General features: G+C 34.7%; 1 long non-coding RNA gene and 1 pseudogene across 1 annotated transcript; one reads left to right on the top strand and one right to left on the bottom strand.

The window, feature by feature from the left end:
* Positions 1 to 2,459: 2,459 nt before the first annotated feature.
* Positions 2,460 to 21,958, bottom strand: part of LOC142634919 (high affinity nitrate transporter 2.5-like) — a 32,086-nt pseudogene continuing 12,587 nt past the window's right edge.
* On the top strand, positions 9,503 to 11,262 carry LOC142637013 (uncharacterized). Its single transcript, XR_012844457.1, has 3 exons — positions 9,503 to 9,663; positions 10,269 to 10,320; positions 10,822 to 11,262. It is a non-coding gene; the product is annotated as an uncharacterized LOC142637013 (long non-coding RNA).

Here is a 21,958-nt window from a genome sequence, read left to right as displayed (position 1 = left end):
TTGCTGAAAAAATCTCCTCTAGAGTGGAATTCAGTTCATACAGAAGCAGTCCAACAATTGAAAAAATTGGCAGAAAAACTTCCCCCTTTGCAGATTCTAGACCCAGGCAAACGAATTTTGTAGACAGATGCAAGTGATGAATATTGGGTAGCAGCTCTCTTTGAAGAAGTTGATGGCAAGAGAAGTATTTGTGGTTACAAAAGCGGTGCATTCAAGCCTTCAGAGCTTCATTACCACTCCACTTTTAAAGAAATCTTGGTCGTATAACATAGAATTGAAAAGTTCCAGTTTCACCTCCTTAGACACAATTTCCTAGTAGAAATGGACATGTCTTCCTTTCCCAAAATGCTCCAGTTCAAAAGAAAAATGCTTCCACATCCTTAGTTACTTAGGTGGTCAAATTGGTTTTCATAATGGTCTTTCCAAGTCAAACACATCAAAGGAAAAGATAACTTTCTCACTGACTATCTTTTTCAAAAACCTCCTGTCCTTACTTCCACAATTGTTCCTCCACCCTTGTGTGTATATCCAATCATAGATCCATCCTCATCCTCAGGTTCTTCCTCTACAATACCTCATGATATCCTCCATATGATAGAAACCCTTCCCCCAAAAATAAAAGACCAAATCAAGACTTTGACCCTTGAAGCTAGATCTAAAAGAATCATTAGAGTCCTTCATAATTATCTTCAGGAGCATCAACACCATTTTCTTGCTATTTTTCCAGATATAGAACAATCATGGAAAACCCCTTTTGCCTTTTGGATAACAAACTGGACAGTTGTACATTACTTCTACATGTGGTACTTACTCAATGACTATTACTTGTGTCTTCATTTTGAGCCAGAATTTTACTCATACATTTTCCCACGTGAAAATAAATATTGTCACAAATTTTGGTTTGAAATCTTGAAAAATGATGCTCGTGATGGTCAATGGTTCAAGTATTCCAAAACAGAGCACCCACGATTTGATCACAAAATTACTTCTGCATGTATAGTAGCCAAGCTAAATTCTAAAAAAGATATTCGGGCAGAAGGAATCCTCCACCCTCTAGAAATGTATTGGGTAACAAATGCCAATGGTACCCTTCACACACACGTGGACGTGTTTTGGATATCTTGTCACTATTCTCTCACAATGGCAGAATCCCTTAACCAGGGAATCTTACCTAAGATAGTCCCAGCAGATCCAGACGTTTATAGACAGCAATAGCCATATGAAGACCATTGGGAAATGCCAAATCGTTTGGTTGGACATGATGACCCAGACCATTATAACCATGATCCAGATGCTAATGTTGATGAAGAATGGTTCCAAGGAAGAGATGGATGGGACGGCTAGATATTTCCAACACTTAAAATAAAAAAGAGAGGTTCCAAAAACGTCCATAAGCACGGGCATTATCTGTCAGAGAACTTTATGTCCACTAGCAGACCATAGAAGACTTTCTTTGCTAGATGTTTCTGAAGACCATGACCCTAGCACTTTCTTGTTACAGTTGTCAAGCATGCAAGGAACCCAGGATGTTCTTATCTTTTCCCCGAGACAATATTTCTCTCTCTGTCAGCAGCATATCCGGAGGAGGATCACTACTGACCCTGGCTCCCTGATTCAAGATGACACCCGTCAACACATTTCCAGGTTCCCAACTCTCTTGGATAAATGTCAAGAACGAGCTAGCCCCTACAATGTAGAATCTCCTTATCTTCTGATTGTAAAATTTTTTTGCTGTAACTTATTGCCTATAAATAGGCCTCTTGTATCCTTAGAGAGGCAGAATTATAATGCAATAACAAGCACGTTTCACCCAAAGCGACATGCAGTAGGCTCGAGTCCTGAATTTGCCTTCTCAAAAAATAAACAAATAATTGGGCTAAAGTTGTTTACCAATCACTTCTACTAAATCCTGTAAAAGTGAAAATTTCATGCTTTCTTGACTCATTTTTAAATATGCAAAATAGAAATGCAATATTGTATCTTCTGGTAGTTTGCTTGCACACACACTACATGCATTTAATTGGTCTGAAATTTAGGTAGTACATTATCTAAATTGGTCTTCTAAATTTTTAACATTGTTACCAACAACAACCGCACAACTTCACGGATCTTTCTAGAAAGTCTAGGTTGAGAGTGATTGAACAAATTGATAAATGAGTCGTCGGAGACTTCTGGTTTTTGTTGGACAATTGGTTATGGAAATCTAAGATCTAAATTGCTTCCACGTAATCTTTAAAGGTCTAGTTGTTTGCATACTTTGACATTAATTCTGAAATCCGTGGTCGCTGATTTAGCTAATAAAGTAATCAAGGATGACTTCTTCATTGGCTTTCTTAAAGTTTAGATGCAAAAGTAGGATTCTAAGCATAAAGAAATGCTCACCAGAAAAAGTCTAGGGACCACCTCTAGGTTTTTTTTTTTTATAGTATTTTTTTAGAATCTACCAATCACCTCTAGAATCTAGATGTTTGTTTTTACACATGCACGTGTGTCTATGTAGTGATGAACCTGAATATATGATTGCTTATTCAGAAGGGTGTGAAAAACATATGCTAACTTAAATATCAATGAGGCCATGGAGCAAATGAATTACAAGGCTATTAATAGCTTTCACCGCTTGAAATTACTGACTTGATCACACTAAAACTTGATGAGAAAGCAATAAACACATATTATTACTTGCATAGCTTTGAGATTTTTTTGGCAGAACAATCAAGACTCAACCCATTATTGAGGCTTGAGGCAGTAGCTAAACATGTGCTGGTGAGGTCTCATCAGAGGGCTTGGTTATAGAGTCTACTTTTCCACCTCTTTCGCTTACACTGGTCTCAGAAAACTTCAAGCTTGCTAGATGAAAGCCTTTCTCCTTCTCATTTGATTTCCATTCAGACAAGTAATACTCTTCTTCTGTGGCATTCACCTTTTTTGATGGGCCAGAAAACATTCCACCCCACTGTGGGAAGTATATTAAGAATAATGGGAGGGTGCAGCATATGATCATGGTACCCATTAGAGTTATGCCTGTTTGTTTTGAATATTTGGATCCTTTGAAGAAAATTAGTTGAGTCACAACTGCGCCCACACTTCCGCCACCTCCTGTCATACCGGAAACAACCCCCAATAACCTGAAAAATGGGATATGTAAATAAGAAACAACTTAATTGTTAAGGCTTAATAAAGAAAAGTAGACTCTTTGATGAGCCTATATAATTAACTTGTTCAGCTGTTTATTGGATTGTTTTAAAATGTGATGCACACGTTATAAAAATTCCTTAGATAATTAATGTCTTTGATCTTTTGACCCAAGTGGCTTAAGGATGAACCTGGCTCTATCATTCTTTTACTCTCCAAAAGATATTTTTATATCTGAGCTCTTATTTTGAAAATTTTGATTCTTAGCAATTGAATGTCAAAACAGGAAATTAGAGTAATTCTGAATGAAATATTTGATACACTACTTTGCTTAACAGCTTTTACACATCAGTTGGAAAAGATTTTTAGTGGGTCCACAGATGCACCTATATTTATATTGATATCAATGAAAGAGAAGGCAAATATTTTACAACAAAGAACTAGATTCTAAGAGATGCATTGCCTAAGATTCAGAAATAATAGTTATTGTAGAAAACATACCTTCGAGAGACAAAAGGAACTACTCCAAATGTAAGCCCACATGCAGCTTGGACAAACACAGAGAAAGCAATCATCACAATAATGGATCCACTTAAAGTCCCACTTGCCTCAAAATTATGCAGTGTTAGAAATACTGAATGAATGTATTGTATTTCTCAGAATAATAGTGTACGTTTATAGATCCCTTAAATACAAACAGATTAATCTAGTTATTTAGCCAAGTGATTAACTTAGGTAAATTATGCAATTCTAGGTTAACACATATCAATCATATTATTGTAAAGTGTAGAAAATAAAGAACACAACAATATGATGACCCAGAAAAACCAAACCGGTAAAAAACGTAGGGAGGATTTAACCAAACTATCCTCAAGGTAAAACTGAATCCACTATGAAAAAATTAAAGTTTACACAATAACGACTTAGACCACTAACATCATATTGCTACCTTGAGTAGGAAACTTACTACCACGACCACGTGATAGTTCCGAGTCTACGGACTACTTCTTTCTTAGATTCCCAGCAAGCACAAGCACTCCCACTTGTATATTTTTAAGCTCTTGAATCTGCAACTGAATTGATCGCCAAGCTCTTGACATCAATCTAAATCTTGATAACCATAAGTGTATGTGAAGGTAAACACCTCTAGATCTCACAAGAGATTCATACACACACACACACACACATAGCATAAAGAGCATTAGAGAGCTTTTGGGTACAAAACCTTAGATCCACAAAAGAGGCACAAAATGCACTCTAATCTCTCTAAAAAACTCTTTAAAAACGTGCTTAGGGTTCCTTTTATAGACTATAAGAAGTAGATCTAAAACCCTAATCCTTAATGGGCTTGAACTGATGTTTTGGCCGACTTAAAAATCTGCAGAAAATTCATGACCCACGATTCTCGATCGATCGAGTCTATTCTTCAATCGATCGAGCCGTGTAGAAATAGATTAGTAATTTCCTACAACTACTTGATTCCAAACTTACATTAGACCAAACTTTGAGCAAATCTAAACCTAGACTAAATATTTTGATCATGGTTTGTCAACACAATACACATTGAAGTTCTAATACATTAGTCCTTAAGGTCTTAGAATCTAACAATCTCCTCTTTTGGCAATCTGTGACAAAACACATACGAAAACAAAAATGCTTAAAATTACAAAACAGCCCATTATAAAATGCCCAAAAACAATACAACCTAACCACTATCTATCAGTTGCAAGTGTAGACAGTAGCAAGATTGAATCAACCTGTATATTCCTAAAACACTTCAACAAACACATAAACGCATGTGTGGAAAGAAAAACATAAAAACAGTAAATTAACAAATATGCAAACTAACTCTTCCCCTAAGTTAGATACATCAAAAAATTTATTTTTTGCCCCTTTCAAAAACAATTTCATCTCCTCCTAAACAAAACATTTTAAAATTTTCATCTATTTCCCCCCTTTTTGTCACGTATTGACAAAGACAATCTAATCAGAAGTTAGACAGAAAACATACACAACAGAGAATAGAGAATTAAGGGAACACATAACAACTCAACTCTATTGAAAATAGAGATAACTCTCCCTATGAACAACAAAGTTTAAAAACAAGCTTCTCCCCCTATAAAAATAGGAAAAACAAAACAAGGTTTGGGAAAAACAGTTTTGGGGGAAAATTAAGAGGTGGGGAAAATAAAAAGACACAAACCAAACTCAAAAAAAAATTAAGTTGAGGATACACATGAAGAAAAATATTCTCCCTTTCAATAAAAGCAAACTTAACACTATGTGACCCATAAACAATTGCATGAGTAGATAAAATATTTGCACAATGATTATCCATCATATCTCTTAAGAAAAATATTTTTTGTAGTTCACACATAAAAAATAGCATATATTAAAATGTACAAAGGACTCAAAAATTAATCAATCAATTTTTAAATCAAGTTGAGTACCCAATTTAGCAAAGTGTATGCATGTTATGTGTGAAAACAATGAGAGATATCACTGCAAAGCTGCAAGATGGATACAAAAAACAATGCAATGCATGTAAATCCTAAACATAAATGATGCATGAAAAAATTTGGTCAAAAACTTGAAAACTGAAAATTTTTGAATTTTGATCGATCGAGCATCGATCGAATACCAATCGAGTCAGGCAGAACCTAGACTTGAAAAATCTGGGAATTTTTGATTGATCAAAAAATAGATTCGATCGATCGAAATTATGGAAAACAGAATTTTTTGAGAAACAGCAAAAGATTTTGCAAAAACCACTCAAACCAAGTTATTTTAAGGATGAAATGCATGAGAATGAGTTTAAAAGTTTTTCAAAAACACATGAATTCAACCCAGATCTTCCAAAAACAAGATTTTCACACTTTTTGTCCATAAAATTCGATCAATGAACAAATTTTGTATCAAAATCAAAGAGCATATAATCTTGGATGGCCAAACCAAATTCCCACACAATTTCATGTACTAAATTTAGCAAGAAATAACTTGTGAAGTGTGTGCAACTAGCAATAGCTTAAGATACATGTGAGGTGATATGTAGATAGTAATCAATCACAATTTCTACAAAATTCATCACATAAATTTGAAAGAGACTATCACTCAAAGAGTTACATTATATAACTCTCACATCTCCTAGAGAATAAGTTTGCAATCATGTAAGTTTCTTTATTTGCCTCATAATGTACACACCAATTTTATTTGATCAGAAACTTATTAAAAAAATAGCCAGAATAATGTACACACCAATTTTATTTGATTGATTTAATTATAGTCCAATAATGTACACACCAATTTTAGCATTTAAACCGAGGCTACACCTTATGTTCCTTTTGTGCTTGTGTTACACTTTCTCAAGTACAAAATCTTACGATATGCATTAAGGTGTTCATGATTGGCTAATAAACAGTGGTGAGATGGTTATTTATGCCTTTCTCATTAAGATCAAGTCCGACAATCAAAGACATGTGACTTCAAAATCAAGACAAAGTGATAAAAAGCTATAAACATCTTCCCACACAACATGCACTACAAAGTTCAAACTAGTAAAGTGCAATAAAATAAGCTCATCCAAGTTAAACAAAGTACATAAACATGTTATGTAGAGATAAATTGACCAACCTCAATTACATATCCATGATATGTAATACAAAACACAAAAATCTTTTTGGTTTTAAAAAATTTTATGACCAAAACTAAAAGCACACATTATGCTCAATGATTAGAAATGCAGATGCAATACATGACAGTTCTTAACTAAGCTATAGAGGGTACACAAACAAAAAATATCAATTTCTTAATTAACCCATGAGTACATGTACAAACTAGTACATACTCACGCAAAATCATAAATAACTTAGCACTTATATAACACATGCTATCAAGTTTCTTCACAATGTCAAGCATGTTCTAAATCAAGAGAGAGATATCATAATTCATGCAATCCTCAAAACAAATAAAACAAGACACAAAATAAAATATTTTTGTATTTTTGAAATTTTTCAATGTTTTTGGATTTTGAATAATCAAAACAACCTAAGAAAATAAAATAACCAACAACTAAAAGAAAACATGTCCACAATTAATTGAAAGAATTAAATCAAGGACATGTAAACAACACTCACCTTAGAGAATCTTTTCTCACCCATATAGCACGAGTCTTCGGCTTTGTAGGTAAAAATCCATGATAATTCGAGTGTATTTGAGGGATTACACCAATCTTCTGAGAAAGACTAAAATCCTGCAATTTCTTTTCACAAGCCAACAAGTTTAAATTTTTCAAAAGCATATGAAACAATTTAGTTGGACTTATGGCAGGAGAAATATTATCACATATCCTAGATTGAAATATATAATATTTAAATTTCAATTTATGACAATTAAGACAAATATGACCGGAGACACTACAAAAGTGACAAACGTGAACAAATTTAGGAACATTAGTATTCCTAACAACAAATCTAGTCTCAGATTTTAGTTTTCTCCTCAACAAAGAACAATTTGGTCTAATATGACCAACAACACCATAAAGGCGACAGGTAGGCACAAAAACAGATTTGTTATGCTCTCTAACAGTAGGTTTAAACATAGGTTTAGAAACTTCAGTGTCTACATCAGAATTTTTACCTTTGTCTAACCTAACAAAATAAACATTTTTTTCATTATTCCTCTTGAAATGAGGGATATAAACTTTTCAGTTTTAGGCTTAAGAGAAAAAGAAACACTTTTGTTATCAACAACAGGCTTGGTACTATTCAAATTTTCAATTTTAACCTTAGATTCAACTAACTCTTGTTCCAAACTTTTCATCTTCTCATCTTGAGAGAAAATTTCATTTCTCAAAAATTCATTCTTTTTATTAGATTCATCTAATCTAACAACCAATTCCTCTTTTTCAAGATTAGCCAATTTTAACTCTTCCTTGAATTTCTTAGCAATTTTCAAAGATTTTGATAATTCCTTACGAAGAGTTTCACAAGTATGAAAAAGATCAATAGAAACAACAATGTCATTTTCATTCAAATCATCACAATCAAAAATAGTAAGACACTTAAAATTATCCATGATAACAGGGATCATGGACCAACTCTTAGATCAAAGGATCTAGACACTAGAGCTAACCCGCTCTGATACCACTTGTACGTTTTTAGATCCCTTAAATACAAAAAAATTAAACTAGTTATTTAGCCAAGTGATTAACTTAGGTAAATTATGCAATTCTAGGTTAACACATATCAATCATATTATTGTAAAGTGCGAAAAATAAAGAACACAACAATATGATGACTTAGGAGAACCAAATTGGTAAAAAACCTAGGGAGGATTTAACATAACTATCCTCAAGATAAAAGTAAATCCACTATAAAAGAATTGAAGTTTACACAATAGCAACTTAAACCATTAACATCCTATTGCTACCTCGAGTAGGAAACTTACTACCACGACCATATGACAGCTTCGAGTCCACGAACTACTTCTCTCTTGGATTCCCAGCAAGCACAAGCACTCCCGCTTGTATATTTTTAAGCTCTTAAATCTGCAACTGAATTGATCACCAAGCTCTTAACATCAATCTAGATCTTGATAACTCTAAGTATATGTGAAGGTAAACACCTCTAGATCTCACAAGAGATTCACACACACAGCATAAAGAGCATTAGAGAGCTTTTGGGTACAAAACCCTAGATCCATAAAAGAGGCACAAGATGAACTCTAATCTCTTTAAAAAACTCTTTAAAAACGTGGTTAGAGTTTCCTTTATATACTAGAAGAAGTAGATCTGAAACCCTAATCCTTAATGGGCTTGAACTGCTGTTTGGGCCAACTTAAAAATCTGCAGAAAATTCCTGATCCACGATTCTCGATTGATCTAGTCTATTCTTCGATCGATCGAGTAGTGCAAAAATAGATCAGTAATTTCCTGTAACTACTCGATTTGAAACTTACATTAAACCAAATTTTGAGCAAGTCTAAACCTGACTAAATGTTTTGATCATGGTTTGCTAACACAATACATATTGAAGTTCTAATACATTAGTCCCTAAGGTCTTAGAACCTAATAAATATAATATACATGAGTGCCTTTATATAGGAGGCAGATGTGTTTAGTACAAGTAAGAGTGCTATACAAGTAAACAAGGTGGGCCTAAAGCCCACAACCTAATAAACGTTAACTGTCACATCCCTGTCAGTTTTTTTTTTTTTTTTTTTTTTTTTTTTTTTTTTTTATATTTTAAAAAGGGAGAAGTCAGATTTTTGGCCCTCCCACATGCCCCCCACCTAACCCCATTACCCATCACTCTCCACCACTCATTTTTCTCTTATTCCTTCTCTCTTTTGGCCGGCTCTCACCTTTCTTTCTCTCTTTCATTTTTCTTTCTTTTCTCTTCACTTAAACACACCCATTCCTCAACTCACCCGCCAGCCTCCTCTCCAAAACACACCATCTCATCATCATTTTTCCGGCAAGATCATCGGAAAAATTCTTAGGAACCCATAAGCATCTTCATCATTTTATTTGAGGTAAAAAATTTCTAATCTTTTAGTGGGTTTTACACTTTTGCTTGAGGATAATTTTTATCTAAGTTTTGATAATGATACCCATGTGATTTATAAGCATTGGAAGTGATATTTATGTGTTTTTATGTATGAGTTTTGTATTGGTGGAATTTTTGATGAGTGGGTATATATATATTGTGTTAAAATGGCTATTCAAGGTTTATGTATGGTGGAAAAATTTAGGGGTTTTAAGATATAATGTATGATGGTTGGTAAATTTAATTTTGCCATTGTCATTGGGTTTATTTGAAGTTAGTGAAATTCTAAATTTCTTGTCTTGGAGGATATGTTGATTTTTGCTTACATGGATCTCTTAATGATGTAGTGTAAATCTTATGAAAACTAGTCATAATATTGGAGATATTATGAAATGGGCTAACTTTATAAATTGGAGTTGATACCTTGTGAATAAATTTGTTGTGAAACTTTGGGAATGGTATATATTATTATTGATGAGGTTAAATAGTAGGCTTGCCTAATTAAGTGTTTATTTGGAAAATTCTAAATTTTGGTTAAATACAATTTCAAGTTTTAGACTTATTGTGATAGGTTTACTTGATATTGTTTAGGTTCTAGCTAATCTCCTTGGAGCTTGGAGAGTTAGGCTTTTATGGTTGCGAGGTAAGTAGCTTCTTAATGGGACACTTTTGAAAAATTATCATATTTCACAAACGATGTTTTTGGGTCAAACACATTTTGGAAAATTATATATGGATATATGTTTTCTTAAAATTGTCGTGTTGTGACCCTATTACACATTATTATATATAAAAATGCATCATATTTGGTATTGCATTTGGGGAAATGCATGAATTGTTGATATGGAAAAATGAGCATCTTTTATTTAATCTTTGATAAGGAAATTATGGATTCTATGGTATAATAGAAAATTTAAAGATGCTTATCTTGTCTTAGTATTTGAGAAATTGATAGAAAATCTTTTTGGCAAGAATGAAGTTGAAAAACCTTACAAACTTTGTGGAAGTAGATTTTTAAGGTTTTTTCTGAAACTACTTGGATACAAACTATGTGTTTCAAAGTAATGTAACTTGTGAGCATCATGTAGTTTTAACACCATGCCATGTGTGATTTTCTAGTGATCACCCGATTTGGTTTTCGTAGTCTTTGTGACAACAGAATCAAATCTAGGCCAGTGCCCTTTTATTTTGGATGATGCGTTCTTCCCTGCTGTCCATGGGGGGAAGAGGTTCCTTGATTGTGTGTGGGTGAGGCTGCTGTCCATGGGGCCAAAAGACCACATGCAAGAGAGGTCCTATTTGACGCGCTCTCTCTGCTGCCCATGGGGAGAGAGAAAAACCTTGAGGGCATGGGTGAGGCTGCTGTCCATGGGGCCAAGAGTCTGCATACCAGAGAGGACAATATCATGCCAGTTGTGAATGGGTGGATCCCCTGACCGATCTATGTGGTAGTGTGGTATATTATTGTGATAATTTATCTTATATTAGATATTATGGCTTTGGAATTTATATTGTTAGTGCTCATAGATTATAGTATATTGTTTCAAGGTAGTTACTTAGAGAAATTTGGTATTTCATTATTTAACCATTCTTGTCATATTATTATTATTGAAGTTGGAACTTGCATTTCCCCCACCCCCATTAATTGTGCTACTTATTGGGCCCTGTCTCATCTCATTATTTTTATAAACTTTTCAGAGTAGGCAACAATATTTTGAGACAACTTTTGGTGGCTAATAGTAATTAGACTAACTACTGATGGATGCTGAACTTTTGTAATGGAGTTATTTGATGATGTACATTTTAGAATAGGCTTGACTCATTCTTTTGTATATTGTAGTGGTTGTGACTATATTTCCCACTGATGGGACAAGCTGTTGATATGTAATTATTATTCAGACCTCTATTCTTTTGTGGCCAATGGTCTTTGTAATTAATGCTTAGAGCTCTGACCTACTTTGAGAGTATATTCAATGGAAGTATTAAGATAATTCTTGATGTTGATACTTGATAGGATCTATATGGATTGAATTGTCAAAAAGTAAAAATTTACAGGTACTTGAGATGTCTTTCTCACGCTTTGAACCCTTTGGGGTTTGGGGCGTGACATTAACAGCCCCCCTCAAACTCAAGGTGGATCTGAGACAAACTTGAGGTTGCCAACCAAAGCATGATGGCATCCTTTAGGATGTGACTTGGTGAAGATATCTACAAATTGATCTTTAGAGGAGATCGAGAATAGCTTGAGTGCTGCACTATGGATAAGATGATAACGGATAAAATGATAATCGATCTTGATGTATTTAGTCCGTTCATGGAAAACATCATTGTGAGAAATATGAATGGCACTCTAGTTGTCACAATAAAGAGGAGTAGCAAAGGATGTGGACACACCTAAATCCTTAAGAAGCCATCGTTGCCAAAAGAGCTCAGATGTGGTATCAGCAAGGGCATGATATTCTGCTTTAGTACTAGAGCAGGCACATGGGTTTGTTTCTTGCTACGCCAAGAAATTAGAGAAGAACTAAGAAGAAAGAAATAACCAATGGTGGACCTACGATTAGTGGGATCTCTCGCCCAATCGGCATCAGAGAATGCACGGAGAATAAGAGAAGACTGAGTTGAGTAGAAAAGGCTATGGAAGAGAGTACCCTTCAGGTATCGAAGAATGCACATGGGTTTGTTTCTTGCTTCACCAAGAAATCAGAGAAGAACTAAGAAGAAAGTAATAACCAATGGTGGACCTGCGATTAGTGGGATCTTCCACCCAATCAGCATCAGAGAATGCATGGAGAATAAGAGGAGACTGAGCTAAGTAGAAAATGCTATGGAAGAGAGTACCCTTCAGGTATTAAAGAATGCATAGAACAGCAGCATATTGAGTCGATCGTGGAGTAGACAGATACTGGCTTACCTAGTGAATAGCATTGAAAATTTCTGGACTAGTGACATTGAGATAAACTAGACTGCTAACCAATTGTCTGTAAAGAGATGAATTAGACAATGGTTTCCCCCCCGAGGGAGTCAGATACGTATTAAGTTCAACCGGAGTGTCAACAATCTTGCTATCAGTGAGACCAGTTCTAGACAAAAGTTTAGAAGCAAACTTGGCTTAAGTAATTTTAAGACCATTTGTGGAATGAGTGATTTCAAGACCTAAGAAATAGCTGAGATGTCCAAGATCTTTCGTGTCAAACTACTGACTGAGAAAATCCTTGAGGTCTTGAATGCCACTAAGGTCATCACCAGCTATGATCATATCATCCACATATAAGAGAAGCAAAATGGTGCCTTTATCAGTGCGACGAAGAAATAAGATAGAATCATAAGGACTAGCAGTGTAACCCAAGTGAAAGATGGTGGAGCGAAACTTGGCAAATCGAGCTCTTGGAGCTTGTTTAAGGCCATAAAGAGCACGTCGAATGCGACAAACCTTATTTGATTCAACAGAGAGACCAAGAGGAGGTTGCATATAAACTTATTCACTTAAATCCCTATTAAGGAAGGCATTTTTGACATTCATCTAAAAATATCTCATTTACTGGCAGCGGCAACAGCTAAGAGGGCACGAACAGATGAAATACGAGCAACTGGAGCAAAGATCTCTTCATAATCAATCTCATACTCTTGTGTAAAACCTTTTCCAACAAGACGAGCTTTATTACACTCAATGGACCCATTAGAGCAAGTCTTGATCTTGTAGATTCACTTATAACCAACCACAAATTTCCCAAGGGGGAGAGTCACCAAATCCCAAATATGGTTTTTAGATAATGCATCAAGTTCCTCTTTCATTGCAATCTGCCATAAAGAATCAGTAGAGGTCTCACGATAGGTGTGAGGCTCGTGTAGTGTAGCAAAGGTAGTATAACAATGATAGTCAAATAAATGTGCAGAAATGGATTTTACCCAAGTTGAGTGACGAGGTGGGATGTCCTATGCAAGATCTTTAGGTGGAGCAGGAGCAAGGGACCTAAGTTCAAGGTTGTATGGCTCATCTTCAACTTGCTTATCTTCCACTTGTTCATTATAGGGTGATCCAAGAAAGGCATAAAAAATATCTAGTGGTTGGACAGAGAAGTTTATATGAGGATTAGGAGTAACTATAGAAGGAATGTGTGGCTTATCTGGAAAAAGATCTAAGACAAAGGAGGTATATAGGGAGGACCGGAAGTGAGAAAGCTTAACAAATGAGCGATGTTCCCAAAAGACCACATTGCGGGAGATACGAAGATGATGAAAGACAGGATCATAACACCGATACCCCTTTTGAGTTTCACCATAGCCAAGAAAATAACAAAGTCTAGACCGAGGTTCAATTTTGTTATGCTCATGTGGTTGAAGAAGAACGAAACAGGCAAAGCCGAAGGAGAGAAGGTGGTGATAGTCTGGAGGTGACCCAAAAAGGCGCTCATATGAAGTTTTATTTTGGATGATAGGACTGAGAATGCAATTAATGGTATAAACAGCATGAAGGTCAGCTCGCCCCGAAAAGGAGCAAGAACTTTGGCAAAGAGAAGGAGAGCACGAACGTTTCAAGAATATGATGAAATTTTTTGTTTGACTCTACCATTTTGTTGAGAGGTACCTAGACAAGTTAGTTGATGAACAGTGCCACAGGAATGTAAAATAGCTTGGAAAGCATATTGAGTGTACTTAAGAGCATTATCAGATCGAAATTTTTTGATTCATTTGGAAAATTGAGTTTCAAGCTTTTTTTACAAAATTAGAATATACTTGCAATAATTCAAATTGATATTTCATATTAAAAAACCAGCTATAGCGAGAATAATCATCAACAAAGACAAAAAAATATCGAGATCCACCAATACTAGAGACAGAGAAAGGCCCCTAGACGTCAGAATGAATTAGGTCAAAGATATCAGTGGACATTGATTCACTAGATTGAATGACAAAGCTGGTTGTTTTCCTAACTGACACGAAACACAATCAAAGTTTTTAGTGGACATCGAACCTAACAAACCTCTTGAAGCCAAGTGTTGTACTCTAGAGGAAGATGCCTGACCAAGTCGAGCGCGCCAAAGTTCAAGAGAAGGAATAGAAGAAACTGCAGCAACAACAGAAATACGCCCAACTCTGGGATCGGTCCTAAGCTCCAGTCCCATCCTTAGATCCAGCACAATACACCCAAAATAATCAAAGGTAATGTGGTAACTCAACTCAGCTAATTGCCTCACAGAAAAAAAAAAAAAACTGTAAATGTTAGGAACATTAAAGACCCCAGGAACAGAGAGGTTGGAGGCCGAGATAGAACCTATATTATGACCAAACATTGTGGAACCATTTGCTGTGCGAATATTAAGAGGGTGTGGTGCAGGTTCAAGTTGAGAAAATAAGGATGAGTGAGGTGTCATGTGATTGCAACAAGTAGAATTCATAAGCCAAGAGGATTGAGACATACAAGATGAAATAGAGAGAGAAGAGGAATAAGATGCATTACCAACCATACGGATGGTATTAGCGATGCTATTTTGTAGGTCAACTGTGGAAATGGTGATAGTGGATCCAGAAGACTTGGACTTTGTGGAGACTGGAGCCATTGGTTGGATACTCTTAGTGTTAGCAACAATAGCAGCAAAAATGGAAACAGCTGATTTGTTGTGTTGATTGCAAGTCTCAATATTATGGCCAAGACGTTTGCAAAAATTGCAAAAACGTTTGTTGGATTATCATCGATGATTGTTGCAATAAAAAGAAGACATGTCCTTATTCTTCATTTAGAAGCAAAATATGAAAAAATGGAATCTACGTGAAAAACTAAGTAAGAAGCACCTGACTGCAAAAAAATCAACGGTCAAAGTCAACGGTCAAAGGCGGCGGTCAATGGTCAACAGAGGCTGACATAAGCAAGCTAACCAGGTGCTGACGTCAGCAAGCTGACATAACCGCAGGTGGCAGAATCAGCAGATGACATCAGCAGGGGTGGCTAATGTGGCAGATGACGTCAATAGGCGAGCAACTAGGGCTGACATGGCAGATGACGTCAGCAAGTGACGTCAACGAGTAGCAGGGCAGCGCATGTGGTGCGTAGTTGATGTTGTAGAAAATTTCAGGTGGCGCGTGAGGGCATGTGAGAGGTCTGATGATTCTGATTCTTTCTCGACAATGTAGATTGGAGAAAGACGATTTTGACAACAGCAACGGCGACAAAATTGAAGCAACACTGATGGCGCGTGAGGTGCATGAATGAATTTGCACAAACTTTGACCAGCACATGGGTGGTCGGATGATGATGTTTCCAGCGGCATTGTGTAGAAAGGTTGAAAATCTACTCAATGATATGTCTTATGTCCTAATCCGAGCTACGATGTTAAAGATCCGACGGAGGCAGTGGTCTTGGCGGCAGAGATTCAACCATGAGTACTTTTGACGGCGATGGAGCAACCAAGAGAGAGAACATAAAAAAGGTTTACTGACTGAAGAAGTCGAGGCAGCAGAAAATACCAAAAAAGACAAGACACAAGAAAATTAGAGCAACGGCTCGATATCATGTTAGAAATACTAAATGAATGTATTGTATCTCTCAGAATAATAGAATATACATGAATGTCTTTATATAGGAGGTAGATGTGTGTAGTACAAATAAGAGTGTTGTACAAGTAAATAAGGTGGGCCTAAAACCCACAACCTAATACACGTTAACATGTAGAAAACACCTCCCAAGGTTTGCACCACCCACAAGTTCCATAGCCTTCCCTTCATTCCAAACCTCTTTGCCACTATGTCTGAGAGAATCCCTCCCCCAAGTCGAGAGAACAGATTTGCTAACCCGAAACTTGCTGCTATTATTCCTACAATGGAGAGATTTAGATTGAATCTATCAAAAAAATACTCTGCTATTATGTTATCCACTGTCAGTTCTACCCCAAAGCAATAGCCATAAGTCAAAGCCATAATCCATCCTCTATAATTTGTGATCCCATAATAGGAAACCCATGAAAATTTATCTCTTGCCTTCTCTCTAGATTTTTTTCAGGCCATGGAAGTTCCCATCAAGCATGTCCTGACCAAAGATAAGAACTGCAAATGCTGATAATGTTTGAAAAAAAGCAGGTATAAAAAAAGCAATTCTCCAAGCTGTAAATTTGACTAGAACAATGTCACGGATGACCCCAAACACTATGGGCATAATCAGCTGTGTTGCTCCACCACCTAGGTTTCCCCAGCCACCAGCAACACCATTGGCAATACCAACCACTGGAGCAGAGAACATAGAGTTCATCTAGAATTGAGTAGAGACAAAAGTTGCTAAGGAGAAGCTTGTGAAAAATCGCACTAGAAGGAAAAAGGTAGGAGATGAGGCAATGGAAGAGCATAAAACCGCTGGTGGAGCGAGGAGAATGAGGGAAGCTAAGGCAAGGCAGGATCTTGGTATTTAAATAGTGTGCCACCTAAGTAAAAATCATGTGCAAATCATGTACTATTAATTTCTATCTAAATACCAATGTGCTCCCTTGGTGAGGTGGTCACTCCACGAGTACAAGTCTCCAGGAGGATAACAAGGGTTATAGTTTAGGGTGTAAAGTGTGCATTTAAATAGTTAAGGTACAAAGTGTAATCTAGTGTATAAATTAGGATGGTAAACTATAATTTCTTCAAATTTATTTCATTTTGTTAGTCTGACCCAATCTTTACGGAATCAGTATGTATCTATATATTGATCTTGTATCAAAATCAATGTGAATCAAGGAAACACATTTCCAATTCCATTAAGCTCTCTCTCAATTTCTTTGCTCTGTTTTATTATTTCCTTGGGTTGCTTGAATTTCTGTTCAATATAGACCAATCAGTTTTGTGAATCTATTTTTCATTGGGTTTCTATTCTTCTTCAAATTTTCTATTATTATAGTTGATTACTTCTTAAATTCTATGAAATTTTTCTGCCCCTAGATATAACAATTCACATTGATTATCTATACTACTATTTAAGGGGCTTCCTTATTTGGACCGGATTTTTTTTTTTCCAAAATACCTCTATTTCCCTAAGTTTAAGTAGGGACAAAGCTTGAGAAAGTGGTTTTTGTGGTGTGCTTATTTTTTGCCACTATTTCTGCCACTTATTTTTTATGTATAAAAAATAAGAAAAACTAAATAAAAAAATGACTGAATTGTTTCATTCCATTGATTGAATACAAAAAAGATACAACTTTGAAAATTTGAACTTTACATAGCTTTGGGTCCTATTTACAATCTACCAAAAATACACGGCATTTTATCCTAGTTATAATCTACCCAAAATAGAAATAAAGATAAAGCAAGATTTACTTAACCAAAAAATTCTAAATCCGAAGGCTAGGTTACAGAATGAGAAGGTGTTAGGCACTCATTCCGCCTGAACGAAGTCTGGTCTTCTAGACTCTTGTGACCAATGTACCATTTTATGCATGTCATGATTGATATGTTGAACATGTGAAATAAACTAAACCACACAAAACCATTTATGAATGTATCCTCTTTTTGTTTCAAAAAATTTCAGATCTGTTTTAATGATTAGAAAGAATTGATTTTGAAAACTCAGATCTGTTTTGTATGTGTAAAAAAAATGGTTTTTGAAAAGAAAATTCAGATCTATTTTTATTTAATAAAAACAAAGTCTTTTGGTTGGTTTAAAAATTCGAATATGTTTTTATATTTGAAAAAGAATTTTTATTTTTATTTTTATTTTTTTATAGAAAGGATCTCATTCACAAAATAATTTCATACTACATGACTCAAACAAAACAAACAACAAGACAACAATTCATGATCTCTTTCTTTATTTCAAAAATCTGCATGCAAAAAATTAGATCTGTATCTAAAAAGATACAAAATCCCTTTTTATCTTAAGAAAAATTTAGATCTACATCTAAGAAAGATATAGATCCGTTTTATTTTGAAAAAAAATTCAGATTTACATCTAAGAAGATGTAGATTCGTTTTATTTTGAAGAAAAATTAGTTTAGTATATAATAACAATAAAAGAATCAAGAGCATATTTTGATAATCTAAACTAACAAATCAGAATATGAATATTTAAAAACAAGAAAGCATGCATCATCATGATTAGAGAAACATAAAAACAAAAGGACTAGAAAGCAACCTCTTGCATGAGCACTCTTTTACTTGCGAGAATGTTTTAGGGTTCAAAGAAACTTATTAAGTTCTCTTTAAAACCTAAAAATCCTAATTCTTGTAGTAAATCTCAAAGAGGATTAAAGAATATAAGCAATTTGTAAGTCTAAAAAAGTATTCCTCTTAGAGCGTAAAAAAAAAGGTGTTGAATGATGTGACCCAAACTCTATTTCTAGAGGCCAGAAATCTCTAAAAAATAGGCATGGACGATTAGGATGTGATTCCTGACTCATCCTTTTGCAAAAAGGTTGAAAAGCGTATGCCTTATCGACGCCCGAAGGCCATTGGGCCAAATCTCACATGATGGCAATTTGGCACTCCAAAAGTGCCGAATTGGCTCTTGGATGCCGAACGTACTTCCATGTTTGAGTGCCATTTGGACTCTCTTTCTAGGGTTTTTTGACCAATCCTTGTATCTATACGTATTTTCATCCCCCGTCCATAATTTTTTATCTCTTTTCCAGATAATTCAGGCTTTTTAAGAACAATTATCTTGTGGATAAATCCCTTAAAATAAATCCTGATAAAGTTCAGATTATCTACAATTTTATTGTTATCCAATCATCCCTTTTATTCCCATGCATGCATCCCTATCTTAAACACTAATTATCAATCAATCACAAAATTATTTAATTAATTTTAATTGTTCAACCAATTAGAACTAATTTAAATTAATCGTGTGTGGTCGACTCTTCCTAGACGCAATGCATATGGACCATGCAAACTTGATCATACGATATCTTTCGATCCGATGGTTTGATTTAGAAATTAGACACACTGTTACGATCATTAGAATCTCAAGATCATTGTTATGATATGCAATGAATGAATTGATGCATGCAATGCAAGAAAAAATTGATGCATGTGATGCAAAGACAAATGATACATGTAATGCAAGAATGATTTTTTTTTTTTGGTACATGGATGGTCACTCCAATCATCTTCCTTGATTAAATCATGGGTGCAAAATCGATTGTCTACACACGTGTTATTCACATCTCCCACCTTCTTCACTCCACAAATAATATTCAAATTAAACAAACCCACCAGTTATAAACTTATCATGGGCAAAGATTCTTTCTACCTCTCTCTCAGCCAGTACACTTTCTTCAGCAAAACTACAATACCCAAAGGTTTGCCTTTAAGTTTTTCTTTCACATGTTTTTCTATGGTTTCGCTTCAATGATGTTAGGAGATTCCAACCGAGTTTTCCAAGAACAGTAGTTTTTAACTTTAATTCACAGTGATGTTAAATTTCAAAGATGTCCAAGGGAATTTCGTTGCAATGTTGCACTAGATCCCATTATTTTCCTTGCTTTGTAATCATTTAAAAAAAAATTGGATATTGAGATGGAAGTTTTTACAAGCTGTTGGGTAGCGTATATTGTAAAGAAGAGTGTGGAGTAATTGTATGTCACACAAGGAGATTTGGTTTTATGGTTTGTGAGGTCTTTTATAAATCTCTATGCAGACTTTATTGCATTAAAATAGTTGGGTTTTTTTTTTTTTTTTTGCCACTCTCTTTTTGAGGTTGACTCATTTACAAATTTATTAGATTGCGCATAGGCCAAATTGGAGTAGTTTCGGTGAGAGACACTATTACTTAATTGTATGATTTCAAGGACAATTTGGAGTGGTTGTAATTTATGTGGATGTTGTTAGAAATTACCTTTATAAAACAAGGACACTAATAGAAGAGCCTTTGAGCGACCTAAAGTCTAAGAAGCATGGGTACGATTAGGTATGGTTTTCCCTTTATTGAACTCTCTTTCTATTTGTGTTTTAAAGTTTGTAAAATTAATGGATTGGTACTTTGGGTATCTATCTATGGAGGAAAATGTTCAAATTAGTTGAATGGGAGGGTTTTATTGTTTTAATACTTAGGTTGGATTTTGATTTGTAATTTTTCTTGAAGTAGACAATAATCGCTGATGATTAATTTTAATTTTTTTCCTCTAGGTGTTTGTGTTTATCTACTATGGAGTTTGTGAGTTACCTACTATGGAATTTGTTAACTCACAGATTCTTCAATTCTTCATCCTCATTTATGACACTATTTCGTTTCTTCTCCACCACTAAGTTTTTTTTCTTTTCTTTTTTTTTTTTTTTTCTTTTCGCTCAAGTAATAAAGTTGTGAGAAAGCAAGATTGGTGTAATTACTTTACCTGATAGTATAAATTGATGGACCCAATAGCAATTTACTAGAAAAATATATACTAATGTGGATTTTGTTTACTCATGCATCACTAATTGTGATTTAAGAAGTGAAACCAAATTAATAGAGGTTGCTTACTGATTACAAATTTACAATAACTTCATTTCTTTGCATATAAACTTTTCATTTTTATTTAATATTTCAACTATTTCACATTATGTATTAATTATTTACACTTTACAGAATCCTCATATGTATGTGGTTAATACTTTATTTTTTAGGTTTTCATTGTACTTTTCATTTTGCATCTATATTCTACCATGCTGATTCACTGAAATCATAGTTTAGATGTGACACAACTTATGTTTTCATGGTATTTTAATAGGTCATAATTTGGTATATTTGCATTTAAAGGACTAAGGTAAACATACTGCAACTATGCAGCAAATAAATTTCACCAATTAGGTTCTCCTCTAACTATTTAAACGATTCTTAGCTTATTGTACATAATTTAGTAGGCCATTGTGTACAGGATGAAATTAAGCTAAGCTTGCCCGCTTTATTTTTGGGGCTAGAAGTCAAGAAATTGTCTCTTCAGGTATGATCTACATTGTCAATTTCAAGGCATGACATATAGGTAGAACCAAGTTAGTTTCTTCAATACTTCAAAAGCTGAGCAGTTGCATTGATAAATTATAATATGTTTGGGTTGTTTGTATTTTTTTAAAACAACATATGTTTTGGTTGTTTGCAATCTCGTGAACAAACTTTATTTTTGTTAAGAAGCAGCAGTAGACGCACAAAGTTTATTTAAAGAGATTTTTGGTATTACAATATTTTTAGCCAGCTTGCTTTAGTAACCTCACTTAGAATTACACCTGTGAACAAACTTTATTTTTGTTAAGAAGCACAAAGTTTATTTAAATAGATTTTTGATATTACAATATTTTTAGCCAGCTTACTTTAGTAGCCTCACTTAGAATTACAAGATTTT

Source organism: Castanea sativa, chromosome 5, assembly GCF_040712315.1.
Source record: "Castanea sativa cultivar Marrone di Chiusa Pesio chromosome 5, ASM4071231v1".
In the NCBI taxonomy this organism is placed as follows: domain Eukaryota; kingdom Viridiplantae; phylum Streptophyta; class Magnoliopsida; order Fagales; family Fagaceae; genus Castanea; species Castanea sativa.
This window is presented reverse-complemented; position numbering and strand designations above follow the sequence as displayed.